Source organism: Pezoporus occidentalis, unplaced genomic scaffold (assembly GCF_034315485.1).
Source record: "Pezoporus occidentalis ecotype Australia unplaced genomic scaffold, CSIRO_AGI_Poc_V1 ctg384, whole genome shotgun sequence".
NCBI classification, from domain to species: Eukaryota; Metazoa; Chordata; class Aves; order Psittaciformes; family Psittacidae; genus Pezoporus; species Pezoporus occidentalis.
The window spans coordinates 5,246-20,263 of NW_026915707.1; the positions used below are offsets into that span (position 1 = coordinate 5,246).

At 42.7% G+C, this 15,018-nt stretch overlaps 1 long non-coding RNA gene across 1 annotated transcript in view; it reads left to right on the plus strand.

Moving 5' to 3' along the window:
• The first annotated feature begins 9,123 nt into the window (after positions 1-9,123).
• LOC134170601 (uncharacterized) overlaps positions 9,124-15,018 on the plus strand; it is a 32,751-nt gene continuing 26,856 nt past the window's right edge. Inside the window, exon 1 of the long non-coding RNA XR_009967324.1 lies at positions 9,124-9,353. This is a non-coding gene — a long non-coding RNA (uncharacterized LOC134170601). The remainder of the gene's footprint in view (positions 9,354-15,018) is intronic.

Genomic DNA, 15,018 nt, shown 5'->3' on the forward strand with positions numbered 1-15,018 from the left:
CGGCATAAAGAGCTCTTTAAACCCTTAGCTGGCAGGTTCTGTGTCAGTGGTAGTTTGAATGATCAGTGTCTGTGTCTATTAAGAAATAAAAGAAATGGGTTGGGTCCGTCTCTCTTGCCAGCATCTGGGTGGTATTTATGTTATATCTCCTCATTGTAGTAAAAGCAGTGGCAGGTAGGAAGCTTTGAAGTCCTCTGTCTCCTCTGCAAGCTTGTCCTTAGCCCATCCAAAACCCAGTTACTGCAGGAACTGAAGGCTCTATAATGGGTGAAAACCTGAGAGTTTGCACAGACCATCAAGTTGTGCTGCCCTCATTGTGCTTGACTCTTTCTGCCTTAGAGTTATCTTTTGCAGTACACCTTGCAACATCCTGTCTGAAGTTTATAAAAATAAATGGTAGTACCTGATGGTGGTAGTGAGCAAACCTGTCATTAAAATCTGTACCATTTCTATGGCTGATCTCACACTGGGAAAGTTTCTTCATGTAAGCTTTCAGTTTTCCTTTGCAGCCTTGAATCCTAGGTAATATGAAGGTTAATTTTTCTCTCCTCTTGGTGTTCAAACTAGTCTGATATTGTCAGGCACAGTCAATTACAAAGAAGGTGGATATTTGAGGCCAAGCGTCTTATCTTAAATGGAATGCAGTTTCACGTTTATGTCCTTCAGAAAAGTCCAAGAAAGCCCCTGTGTTCTTAATACACACACCCTTTCCTCTGTCAGAATACACAAGTATCTAGCACAGCAGTCCAGTTTTATCTGTCAAAAGTGCAAAACTGACCCATCCAGTTTGGTCACAGTTCTTATGAACAGTTGTGCATCTCACTGAAGAGTATAAATCTGCCTTAGCATTAATGGGTGAGAATTAAGCTCTGTATACATAATACAGCAGTGGTTTTTGACCAGTAACAATTTCCCCCATCTTTTATGAGGGGATCCATGCTCTCTAGTTATTTGGTAGAAGCATGAATCCTTCAAAATATGGAGGATTTACCAGTATAGTTTTACTTACAAAACCATGCCAAGTCTTGATTGTATTTCTTACTGGGATGTCTCATAAAAGAGCATAAGGAAGAACTTGTATAGCTGAGCTCTGGAACTTGATATGCAACTCAAAAATCTCCTTACTCTTTCCTTTCTTTTTGATTCTTGTAGCCTTTTTAAACTTAAAAACACTATTTCAGAGGAAACAAGCCTTTTCACAGTATGCAGCATAGACAATCTTGAAGCCATTTGGGCAAGCCCTGTCTCCTCTGACTATGTCTTGTGGCTTGCCAAGTGGATTGGAGGGTTCAGGTGTAAGAAAAAAAGCCATTTTGGTTTATATGTTATGTGGAGTGTTAATTTTTGTGGCAGTCGTGTAGGTGTGTTTATTATGAAAATAGCTATTGTGGTATCTTTCTTGTGGAGAGGATTATGGTTTAAACTGGTAGTTGAAGTACTCTTTTGAATAATAAAGATAAGTGTGATGATTTTGAATGTGGCATCATTTAAGGATGGCTTTAAAAAGAAGTATGAGATCCTGAAATCAACTTGTGCAAAGGACACTAGAGAAAATCCTCTATCAACAAGATTAGGCAGTTGGTAGCTTTTCTGTTGTTAATCCAGTAGCTATAAAGGTGCCTTCTGTTCATCTTTAGGAGTTTCTTAATCCCAAATATCTGTTAAAATGGCAACTGAAAGAGCATTTCAAGAGTGAAAAAAATATATTCTACAGGGAAAACTCTGCTAATCCTTTAGCTTGCAATACACCAGTGCCAGCTATACTGCTGCTCCAGCAATATATTCAGAAAAGTGTTCCTGGACAGAGCACTCTGTGTACATTTTTAATTTTTCTGAATGCTTTCCTGGGTTCCTTTTTGTTGTGGTTTAAGCCCACCTGGCAGCTCAGCACCATGAGCCGTTTGCTCACCCTCCCCTTCCTCTTCCAGGCAGGATGGTGTTCCAAGTTCATAGGATTCCCATGAACAAAGACTGGACACCAAACACAATGTAAACAATCAAATGCTCTAGTCTATTTATTGAGTTATTAGTGCAAAGCAAATATATATATATGAACGCGAAGCAGGTTACATAGATACCAACCCCTGGTTGAATGGGATACCGCCGAGCAGAAGGAGATGGAACATGTTGTGTGGTTGAAGAGGTGACAGGCAGTGGGTCGTCAGGGCATCCTCCAAATCAAGATGTGTGTCTGGTCTTCTCACCCATCCATCCTTGCACAGGTTCTTATATACCCCCTTGGGTTGGAGTGGAAAATTACAGGTTGCAACATGAGCGCACACTTAGCCAGCATGTGAACAGAGGTTTACTGGTGTAAGACTCCCTTTTGCGAACAGCGGTATTAGCTCCCCTATTTTCAAGGTGATGTTCCCACAACCTGTGCCAAACAGTACTTTTCTATTTTTGTGTGTTTCACCATGGACCATTATCCATTGTCACTGACACATGCCACCCCATGGTCTGTGGTTGGAACACACAAATATTTTACCATCCTTGCTACAGTTTTATATAATTTACTGTCTATAAGAGAATGGATTAGCACTAAAAGACAAGGAACACAACATAAAATACATAAAACCCCAATACCTAGTACCACTAATAACATAACAGCTTCTAGCAGCCAGTCTCACCCCCAGGTCCATCCCTGAAAGAGGTTCCACCTGGTGTTTTCTGCTAGCTGGCTAGTGAGGGTCTTTAACTTTTGTATTTATGCATGTATTGAACTGGAGCGGTCACTTAAATTCATGCAACATAACCCGTCAAAGTCTTGACACCCATGCTTATGCACTAAAAGCAAAAAAATTAATAGCTGCCCTATTTTTGTTTTGCACGATCAAGGCGGCAAGCACTTTGGCTTCGGTTCTTTGCAGACTGGTAACAAGTTTCTAGATGACATGGAGGAAAAACAAAGCAAAGCAAAGCGGTGATGTGCAGGCTCCAAAACCAATGTGTTGGCCAGATATACTGGGAGTCTTGGGAACCTGGAGATAGATGCTGTTAGTTGCAAAGACAGTCCTTGGCTTTCTTTATCCCCTTCTCTGCTTAAGGAATCTTAAATCACACAAGAGCAGCTTCTTGACATTAGCCTTAGAGAACAGAAGATTCAAATATGATTGTTAGTTATTATTGTAGTTACTTACACTAATGATGAAACCTGCTTTAGATGACCCTGCTTGAGCAGGGGATTTGGACTAGATCACTTCTCATGCCAAACACAGAATGCTTGGCCCCCCTTCCCTCCTGGATGGCACTTTTATAACAGAGGAGGCCATCCCTCACATCAAGCTCTGGCATGGCATGTGTCCCCACTGCTCAGTGCCTGCTGTGTTGCAGCCAACAGCAGAGCTAAAGGTTCTTCTTGGTGGCAAAAGCAGAGGCCAACCCAGTCTTGTCGTTGACTGTGGTAGGAGGCATTTGGCCAACCTCAGGCCTTGCACCTCGTTGTCAATGCGGAGTTTCACCTGCCTCATCCAATAATGAGTTGCTACTATGGCAAAGCACACACAGATTTACATTAGCAGTATAACTACTACAGGGTGCAGCAGTGCATTGAAGATGCTGGTGGCAGTGGGGGACCAGCCAAAGAAAATTTCCCACCAGTGGGGTTCTCCCACCCTCTTAATTGGTTCCATTGCCTGCGTTATAATACTACCATCGTATTAGTTTCTCTGGCTTCTGCCTTAGCATTTTCTATCAGCTGCTGTAAATTTGCATGCTCTAACATCTCTTTTACAAGTGACAAATCCATATGATACAAGGTGTAGTTTCTTATTAGCAACTGGCTAGTAAATAGAGGTGGTTTATACACAAAATCATAGCCTCTAGTAACAGCTACATTGCAAGCACACATACTCAGGTCATTACTTTTTAGTTGCCCAAGTGATGTTTTGCAAATCATTCCTTTTTCTCTTCCTCTGTCTCATTCTGCTTGGGGTCTTCAAGGACAGCACCTGAAGCTGAGGCATCGGGTTCTTCAACTTGTCTGTCCAGCTCCAACAGGTCTGACCACCATGGACCTGTAGGTAGGACACAAACATACCCCCTCCCCTAGGTTATCAGTTCCACTGACCCTTGCCGTTTCTGAGGGCCCAAAGGATCACAATACGACATTCACCTTTAAGCCACAGGGATTTACACCCATGGCAAATGAGGATTGAGCTGTCGACTGACAGTCAGGGCAAGACCTGACAAAATCTGCTTTGCTTGAAAAGAAGACAGGTTAAGCTGTTTCTTTAAAACAGAGGCACTCTGATGAAAAAAGGAATGTGAAGCAGCTGCAGAAGTGAACTGCAGAGTGTTAACAGTCAAGGAGTTAGCTATGTCATTACCCACAGTTAAAGGGCCAAACAGGTTGGAATGCGACCTAATATGACCAATAAAAACAGAATAATTAATGCAGCAGCCAATACAGGAGCCCTACAAGCCTCTGCTCCAACATCCCGACTTGCCCCAGTCAACTCGGCAATGTCTGTAAATTTTCATCTGACTGGGGCTAACACAGCCCTGAAATCCCCACACCCCCACACCTGCACCCTCATATGCTAACAAAATTGCACAAGCAGCCCCGTGACCCTCAATCTGCCTTTGTATAGCACTGTCCAGTCGGTATATAAAAGACCCCCAGGTGAACACCTGCTAAAGAAGTAGTCTCCCTGCCCCTATCCAGGCACTCTTCTTCAGGCCCAAACAGCAACACAGGTGGCCTGCTGGAACTCTAGAGGGCTTAGATCTGAGCTATGAAGCCAAACAGAAACCACATCAATCACAGTGACTGTCTTCAGTCCCTGTAATTCTGTTCTATAAACAGTCACTCCTCAGGCTGTTTCCCAGCCCAGCCTGGCACCCGTGCACACAAACACTCCCTGGCCTGCTCAAGACCCAGGTGCACTATCAGCAATTCTTCAGTTATCCACATAACGGGAACAGGATGGCTTGCAGTTGTTTATATCTCCTTTTCTACTCTGCCCTTACCATGAGCTGCTGTGTCCAAGGCAAGTCCTGGTGAATTCCCTAACTGGATTAGCTTTTCAATCACTTGTTCAATGGGTTTTCCTTGTTCTATGGTAGTATGGGGTTTTTTGCATCCACCCCATCTAGCAACACAGTATCTGCTCCGTCCTCTGTGAGGCAAACTGGCCAGTTCTGATGTGTCTCCCCTGGCCTTTGCTTCAGTTTATCCAATAAGTTCTTAATCTCCTCAAGACTATAGTCTGTCAATTCATCTGTTCTTACTTGTCTATTTGCCTTGGTAATCATCTTACATTTAAACACAGGAGATTTGCAGGCTGCTTTCTTTTTCATGTCTGTATCATCTGCGGTATTTGATTCTGACTCAGGGGTACCCCAAATATCTCCATTCTGTGTCTCCTGGTCCCAGTCAGGATCAGACACAAGGGCATGGACCCATGGCCTCACTGCCCTGGTATCTTTTCTATTGCTCTGTTTTTTTTTGCGATGCAGCGGCTACAAATGCCTGCCTCTGCAACAGCAATTCTGCTGTATCCCTTTCTAGCTTGGAGTGTAAATCAGCTACTTGTTGCTGCAACTCTGTGTTCTTATCTACCATGCCTTTGTAGGCAAGCAGCAAGCAGCCTGTCATGTGTCCAGCATGACTCGGTCACTCCTTCAAGTGGGTATGGGTGGTTTCTACAAACTCACCCCAATACTTTAGCACTCCCGTGGGGTTCTTAGCTCCCCATGGTTCAGGTCCTACATTAGTGCAAATCTCTATTTTATCCCACAATGTGCTTCATGGTTCCTGTGTACACCCTGGCCACTCCACAGGAGGAGCCACGGCCCAAGGCTCTTTCCTATGAAATATAGCAATAGTATATGACACAACAACCTTAAAGCAACCCTGACAGCACACACACAGACCAAGCCCCCTTTCACACACACAGAACAGCTCCTCTTGGTGCAGCTATGTGCCCCACTGCCCAGGCCCTGTTCTCAGTCTGCAGTGTTTGTACTGCGACAATCCGGGATTCCAGGTTGAGAGAAATGAAACACAATAAAGGAGTACAACTAGTTTGTTAATACACAACCCTACCACAACTACCAAGGCGTGGCATGATCCAGTAGCTGTGCACTCGCTACACGGCCCCACTCTACTCGTATTATCCCAAAATGTTTCTCACAATCTCACAGACCCGGAATCCCATACTTGTCACCAGTTATGTTGCAATACCTAGCATTCCCATGAGCAAAGACTGGACACCAAACACAATGTAAGCAATCAAATGCTCTAGGCTATTTATTATTAGTGCAAAGCAGATATTTTTGTATTAATGCAAAGCAGGTTGCATACATACCAACCCCTGGTTGAATGGGATACTGCCGAGCAGAAGAAGGAGATGGAACATGTTGCCTGGTCGGAGGGGTGGTAGGCAGTGTGTTGGTAGGGCGTCCCCTGAATCAAGGTGCTCATCTGTCCTTCTCACCCATCCATCCCTGCACAGGTGCTTATATCCCCCCTTGTGTTGGAGTGGAAAATTACAAGTTGCAACATCAGCGCACATGTGGCCAGCATGTGAACAGAGGTTTACTGGTATAAGACTCCCTTTTTCTAACAGCCCTGTTAACTCCCCTATTTTGAAGGTGATGTTCCCACAAACTGTGCCAAACAGTACTTTTCTGGTTTTGTGTGTTTCACCATGGACCATTATCCATTGTCACTGACACAGATGGGGAGGAGAATCAAAAGAGTGTAAACCCCCTGCGCTGAGATAAGAACAGTCCAATAACTAAAGTATAATACAAAACTACTACTACTACTAACAATAACAATAAGGCAAATAACAAGGGGAGAGAATATAAAGCTAAAAGGTGAAAGGAAAAAAAGCCCCCATAAACAGAGGTGATGTGCAACACAATTGCTCACCACCTGCCGACCGATATCCAGCCCTGCCTGAGTACTGATCTGCCCTTCTGGGTGTCTTCTGCCAGTTTATATACTGGGCATGACATGCTGTGGTATGGAATACCTCTTTGGCTAGTTTGGGTCAGGTGTCCTGTCTCTGCTTCCTTCTGGCTTCTTGTGCCCCTCCTTACTGGCAGAGCATGAGAGACTGAAAAATCTTTGATCAGAGTAAGCATTACTTAGTAACAGCTAAAATCTCTGTGTGTTACCGGCATTGTTCGCAGACTAAAGCCAAAACACAGCACTGCACCAGCTGCTAGGAAGGAGGAAAATCACTGTTACAGCTGAAATGGGACACCTTAGCTAAACTCTGCTACTAGTGGCAGTTCTGCTTTTCTACCACAGAGAGACAGGAGTTATTCTCTTCTGTCCTTCTCCAGCTGAGTAGCTGGAGATCATCTTTGTGTTGGAGGGTGTAGTGATATATTTTAGCTTGGGACGAGCTGGCATTACTACTTCCCTGACACTGAACGCAGGGTAGCCTGTGGCTTGTAGGCTGTGTATGGCCATGCAGACAATTAGCAGTAAGTGTTGGAAAAGTTAGAACTCTCTAAATATATCAAATGAGAACATCAGGTTTCAGGCTGACAAGTATTTTGTGTGAAAGACAGGAAGACCAAATTGCTTTCTGGCCTGTGTTGCACTGTGTTAGTCTGTTGTCAAGGACAGTTGTGTATAAAGATCAGGGAGCATAAATACTACTGCAATACAGACAGTAAAGACATGTTTGACTATTCAAGCTCCCTCCTTCAAGGATACACATTTTTATTGCTTATGAGTGTCACAATGTAAAGTGTCCCTTTAAAAGACCTGTTTGCCAGGCATTTCTCGTCTTCAGATGCAGTGAATTGTCCCAGGAATTGTGTGGAAGAAGACTTGTGATTCAGTGTCAAATCTACTGGGATAGCTAGATTGGAGCAGAGAGAAGAGTTGGCTGCTGATCTGCTGAAGGGGAAGAGACATTCCCAATATATTCATGAGAGAAGTGTAAGACGTAGAAGATGAGTGTGGAATAGAGAAGCCCCTCTTGAAGACCTTGGGACAGAGGAAGTGATTGTGGGGTGATTGGCATTGACTTGTTTTTTTCTACAATACAGAAGACAGGGGCCTGCAATCCTCACAAAGGCTGAGTATTCCTTGTTACACTGACTAGAGATTTGGCTTTTTGGTTTACTGTTGACATGTACTTCAAACAAGTCATTTTAAGCAAATTATTCTGTCATCTGATCAGTAGATGTGGGACTGCTTTAGGAGATAGGAATTAACCAACTAAAAAAACTATCATCCAGTTCCTTTTTTTACCAGTCTCTGTATAGTGACAAATACTGTCCTGGGTTCAGCAGTAGCAGTCATTTTTATTCCTTCTTAGTAGCTGGTGCAGCTCTGTGTTTTGACTTTCGGCCTGGGAATAGAGCTGATAACACTGATGTTTTAGTCTGACCAAGGACTTTCTGAGCCTCATGCTCTGCCAGGGAGGAGGGGAAGCTGGGAGGAAGCAGAGACAGGACACCTGATCCAAACTAGCCAAAGAGGTATTCCATACCACAGCACGTCACGTCCAGTATATAAACTGGGGGCAGTTACCTGGAAGGGCTAGTGGACTTCGGGGTTGGACAAGGTATCGGGCAGAGCTTGGTCGGGCTGGAGGGGGCAAGTTATCGGTCAGCGGGTGATGAGGTGTTGTATTCTCTTCCCTTGTTATTTCCTTTATCATTATTACTATTGGTGGTAGCAGTAGTGATTTGCGTTATACCTTAGTTACTAAACTGTTCTTATCTCAACCCGTGGGAGATGCATTCTTTTCAATTCTCCTCTCCATCCCTGTCCCTCCGGGAGTAGGGGGAGGGAAAGAAGTGGGGGGGAGTGAGTAAATGAGCTGCCTGACTGGTTTTAAACCACGACAAATACCAACAAATCTGAGCACTTCCTGTGTGGCTGATTGTTCGCAGACAGCATGTGTAACTACCAGTCACTAGTTGCTAGGTCCTAGATGCCCCTCCATGCGTATGGGAATGCTTTGATGTTTGCCCACCATTTGCAGATTGGTCTTTAGTAGAATACCCAAAACACATCTACTGATTGGAAGGTTTGGTTTGTCACCTTGCCACTGCCTTGCATCAGAGCCATATTTACTGTAAGTAAAGTGTCTCTATTAAAGACATTTATTGTGGAGCCATATTAAAGATGGCATTATGAATCCTACCCTAAAATATGTATGGCCAAAAATCATCAAGCTGACATTACAAAGCAAATTTTACATTGTTTCATAACAACTTCTTTGTGTTTTCCTCCTTAGATGTGAAAACCTACGTGTGTACAAACTGGGCCTCTTTTCAGGCCTTTGGTGGACGCTAGCACTTTTCTGCTGGATCAGTGACAAAGCATTTTGTGAAACCTGGTCCTCATTTAATTTTCCTTATTTGCACTGTGTGTGGTAAGTGTTGTGTATAAAGTCCAGAGTTTGATTAGAATATAATATATTGTCACCACGTTACAAAATCACAACATGGTTGGGGTTGGAAGAGACCTCTGGAGATCATCCCCCTGCTAAAGGAGGTTCACCTAGAGCAGGTTGCACAGGATTGTGTACAGGCAGGTTTTGAATATTTCCCAAGAAAGAGACTCCACATCTTTTGGGCAATCTGTCCTAGTGCTCTGCCACCCTCAAAGTAAAGAAGTTCTTTATCATATTCAGATAGAAGCTCCTGTGTTCCAGTTTATGCGCGTTGCCCCTCATCCTGTTGCTGAGCACCACTGCAAAGTGTCTGGCCCCATCCTCTAGACACTGGCCCTGAAGATATTTGTGTGCATTGGTAGATCCCCTCTCAGTTGTCTTCTGTAGGCTGAACAGGCACAGCCCTCTCAGCCTTTCCTCATCAGAGATGTTCCAGTCCTCTAATCGTCACTGTAGCCCTCCACTGGACTCTCTCCAGTGACTCCTTGTCTTGTGCTGAGGAGTCCGGACCTGGACACAGTACTGTGGATGCAGCCTCATGAGCGCAGAGTAGTGTGGGAGGATCGCATCCCGCAACCTGCTGGCAGTGCTTTTCCTCATGGACCTCAGAATACCACTGGCCTTCTTAGCCACAAGGGCACATTACCCTTCTGTGCAGTCTGGTGGCTATTTCTGGTTAAGGCTTCATAGGATTACTGTTAAGATTATACGTCAGAGCAAGTCTCATGCTATCCAAGGTGGTAGATTTAGGAGTCTCCCTGGCTCGATCAGATTCTTCAGACACTAAGTTCATTAATTCTAACTGAATTCCTTGCTCTACTGGTTACTGAAAAATTCTGCAGCACTGCTCAACTGGAAGCTTAAACTTCCACTGTTAACAACTGAGGTGAAGTGGGGGAGCAGTGAGGGACTTTGGTGCTTTTTCTCTTTTACCACTTGGCAAGTTCTGCTCTCTTATTCAAGATACCATATCTCAGCATTTCTACTCAGATCTGTCGTGTGCAGAGAGGCAAAAAAGCTGCAGCCAGTTTAGACCAAGGATAAGCTATGGTTTTGTTGTTTTCTTTATTTTCTGTATTCTTTGCCTGTATGCAAAAGGCAGCCAGCAACCCTCGGGGGGGTAGTCAGGGGAAGAAGATGGATAGACTGATTATAAAGCTTGGTGAGATGTTTGACTGCTTTACTGAAGTCATGTTACTTATTTTTCCTTTTTTCTGGGGGGGGGGCGGGGGTGGGTGTCTATTCTTAGGCACATTTTGATTTGTCTTGCGGCGTACCTGGGCTGTGTCTGCTTTGCTTACTTCGATGCTGCCTCTGAGATCCCCGAGCAGGGCCCTGTCATAAAGTTCTGGCCCAGTGAAAGATGGGCATTCATTGGGGTTCCCTACGTCACCCTCCTCTGTGCACACAAGAAAGCACCTGTGAAGGTCACATGAAGTTAGCCACGGAATGAGAATGGAGATGCAACTTATATTCCAGCACAGACAGTATTTAAATGATGATAATTGAATAGGGTTGTATTTTATCTTCTTCCTAAGATATGCAGCACTTCAGGTGTCATAGAAAGAGGAAGCAAGTGTGTTCTTTCCTCTCTGGAGAGGAGAGAGGAAGCAGGAAGGTGGAGGCCCTCAAACACTAAAGTAACCACTGCCTTCTCTGGTTGGCTCTGTTTTGCACTGTATTTTCAATGGAGCATTTTTCTTGATAAAAGCTCTTTCCAAATACCAGGCTCAAGGAATGATGTTTCTGCAGTAGGTCTCCTCTGGTGCTTAATTCGCTCCATTTGTAACTTGTGGCTAAAGGCCTTGTTTGCGACATAAGCCAGTCCAAGATGCCTGCATGCTATCCTGTGTTCTTCTCAACTATAATTTTGATGTGGGTGCACATCGCCACAAGAGTGTGCTCAAAGCACGTGCTCCTCCCAGCCTGGCATATATACAGTGAGTTTGGCTGTGCATCACATTGGATCACAGAGTATGTGGTTACTTCCCCAAGTACAACAGGAGACAAGTGCAAAGTGTTTGCAACTGGGCAACTGAATCAGTGCAGTTAGGCAGTGTAAATGCAAGAATAGCTGACAGAAGATTGTCACTAAAATTAAATAGGAGTTCAAAGGTTTTGAAAGGTTTTGAATTTTTCTGTAGACTGACCTTTAGACATTTGTATGCTGCATATTTCCCTCTTACAGAAATGTCACAGAAATCCCTTTCTACCTCTACAGAGACATTTGGTCTTGAATTTGGTATTGAAGTTCACACAGAAGGCTGAACATTAACTTCAGTGACAGCTCAGGTCAGCATGGATTGACCGTGTGATTAAACTACAAAAACTCATAGGTGCCTACCTGTACATCCAATTTGAGAGTTAACTTCTCACCAAGGCGTTGCAAAGTGACGTGAACGATAGTCCAGTGCTCCGCTAGCTATACTGACACATTTTTAGAAAAAAAAGTAGATGACTGCTTAAGAACCAAGCTGAAGACTTAGATTTGAGTGAACAATGAAATGCAACATTGAATCTTGCATTCTTAGAAAACAGGTTATATTTTGGGTTGAGATTCAGGAATGGCTGTGGTTTTTTGCAGCAATTTATGCTAGTTCTGTTTAAAAAATGGTGCAAAGTGTAGGCATATTTTTCAAATATTAGCAGTTGTAGATGCTAGTAGCTGCAGTCTTGGAAAAAAAGGGTCTGCTTACATTCCACCTAACATCTGAACTGTAAGTAGGTTAAGGCTTTGGATATTTTTCCAAATACTTTTTTTCATATTAGACCAGGAAATACCATTTCCTCTGTGCTTTCCTTTGTCTCATGTTGTACTTTCTTTCTAGTAATGTGAAAATGTAACTCTATACAGTGTTATCTTTAGGAAGGTGACTTTTAACAAGAATTTTGGGGTGAATTAACTTTCAAGCATTGTAAAACGTTTACGATAACTTTTATGTTCAAATCTGTGCTTAGAAAACAAGAGCTAAGGTGTATGCTGTTATGCTTAAAGCAAAGTTTTATTAGTGGGAGATGTGACTGTCTTCTTGAGAACTTCAAAGCTGGTAAGTAGCCTACTGTCAGGTTGACTGACAGATCATAAATCCAGCAAAATCTGTCCAGTGGAACAGTGCAAAATTTGTATCACTTGCTAGTAGATTCATCTGAGAGAAACATGATCTTTTTGACACAGTCATGTAATTTTTATATGAAACTTGTTTGTGAAAATTCATATGGTAATGTTTGTTAGTCTTTGAAACACTGCTGCTTTTTCCTTTTCCTTCCTCTTTCCCTAAATATGAAATACGCTTCTCAGGTATTAAAATTCATATGATTAGATCCTTAAACACATAGGCTTGCTGGCTGGAACCCAGCTAATGGTGTTGTTGCCTGACATGGTCCTACTTTGAGTAAGATTTTTCAATAGTGTTTTCTAAATTATTATATTATGGTAAATAAGTTATTTTCAGTATTGCTTGGGAACTTAGTAACTGCAGATGTAATGCAGAATTACTGGAGCCTTCCTACTCAGTATTTTTTTGAAAGCAACCTTTGACTCGAAGAGCTCTAATCAACCTGCTGTCAACTGCTGTCTTATGCTCTACAGAGTCTGACTGCTCACAAAGAAGTAATTTTGTAATTGAAAGACCTATCAGAGAGCATTCAGCTATTGCAGAGGTGAGCAAATGTAGGTACAGGCCAAGAATCATCTCCTGTATTTTTATTAACTAACCTCTGGCCTTTGTACTCTTCAAACAAAGATCACTATGTGATCTCCACTATAGAATTAGTTGGGAGTATTCTACTGTAATAACAGCCCACAACTTCTAGGTGTAGCTACTGCACTTTATATTAAATTAATATTAACTTATATGTTATGACAAAGGCTACACTTGTTTCAAAAAGGTAAGAAAAGGGCAGTTTTTGTCAGATTCACAGCTTTACAGAGTGAACTTTCATGATAACATTAGTACCCAAAGAAGTATGTGATTGGCATACAGGGGGTTTGTGCACTGCCCTGATCATACACAGGAATAAACATGCGCAAGTAAGTGCATTATGTTGGAGATAAAATTATTTATATGCACCCTCAGATTTTAAAGCCTCAAAATGCTTTCTTCCCTTGCTGGCAGGAAGTGTGTGGGTTTGTAGTCTTTAGGTTCAATTAGTATTTTAGTTTAAATAGTGGGATGCAATATTGTGTTGAGTATAATGTAGATTCTGTATATTGGTGTGTGAAACCCATCATTCCTTGAAGGTTAAACTTCAGGTTATTCAAGAAAGGGTATTTAGCTCTCTGTGATGGCAAACACTTGCCCAGTTCACAGTCACTAAAATTCAATAAGTAGCATGTAAGGAGTGATGTTGGGGTTTTTGTTTTTCTTCATCTCTGTTGAAGTCTGTATACTGAATGTTTGTGGAAAGCATGTAATACTTTGCAACATTAAATTGCATTTGAAACAAATATTGTTTGCCTTTTCATACGTTGTATTTGTGGAAAAGAATGCAGCTGCCTAATGCCTTGAAGTATAGGAAGGATAGCCTTCCTCACTCAGGAGTTCTGGCTTTTAAAGGAGGAGGGAGACTGTTGAAGACCATTAATAAATGAAATAGGGACCAAACTGATTTTTTGTAGGTAAAATAAATACTTGGAAAACTGCAAGCCCATGAGTCAATAAGTGTCAAGGAATCACTAAGAATGAGTGGCCTGTGTTTCCACAAATCCAGAAATCTGTGTCAGAGTAAGTACTTGGAGAACAAAGTGTGTATCTTCAGTGTTTGTTACCCAACAGTGTGCTCCTTACTTAGGCTACATAGTAGCTTTGCATCTCCCTCTCTGCTCCTGCTTCCCTTTTACCTACCACATTTCGTCTCACCCCACGTAAAAGACCTTTTCTGAGACGTTTGCAGATCCCCATAAGCCAGTGTGATCTGGTTTGAAATAACTGTTGTGTGAAAGCATAGCTATAATTCAAGAATATTACTCACCCAGAGTTAATCTCTTGCAGTTGGTAAGATGTCAAAAACAGCTGGTGAATTGGCTCATATATCATCCTGTTACTCAGCCTGCTGTATCTGGAGATTATTGACATGGTTTCCCATGGAAACCAGGAGAATGTCATCATAGCACTGAATTTTTTCTGATAACTTCAGAGCTTCTGGTTTCTTTTGACCAGATATGACAGAGGAAGAGGCTTAGACATAATTTCCTACAAGCTGTGCAAGACAGATGGTTAGGAAGAGAAGCCAAGCCTCTGCGACAAGCTGTCTCAAGAACCTTCTTGTTAAAATAACAGAGAACATATCCAGGAAAGAAAGCAAAGCAGTGATCAAGTTCTGGGTGGGCTTTGATTGAGGCTCATACCAGCTGCAGCATCAGGAGCCAGTTACACATGGAAGAAGTTTGACAGGTTTCTGTTCCAGAGATGAAGGAATTACTTTACACAGACTCGCCTTTTTCTCCAAACTTCTGAGACAGAAACTTCATCAAGAGAGGCAGTTTGGAATCGCATAACACCTGACTGTTGGTAAAACACTGCAAACTGAGAAAGACTGAAGTTTCAAAGAGGCGACTTTTATGCCCACAAACTCAGGAACCATGAAAAAAGTTTGTAAACTCCCAGTATATACTGAGGAGTTTCTCAGGGGCAAGTGATGTCTT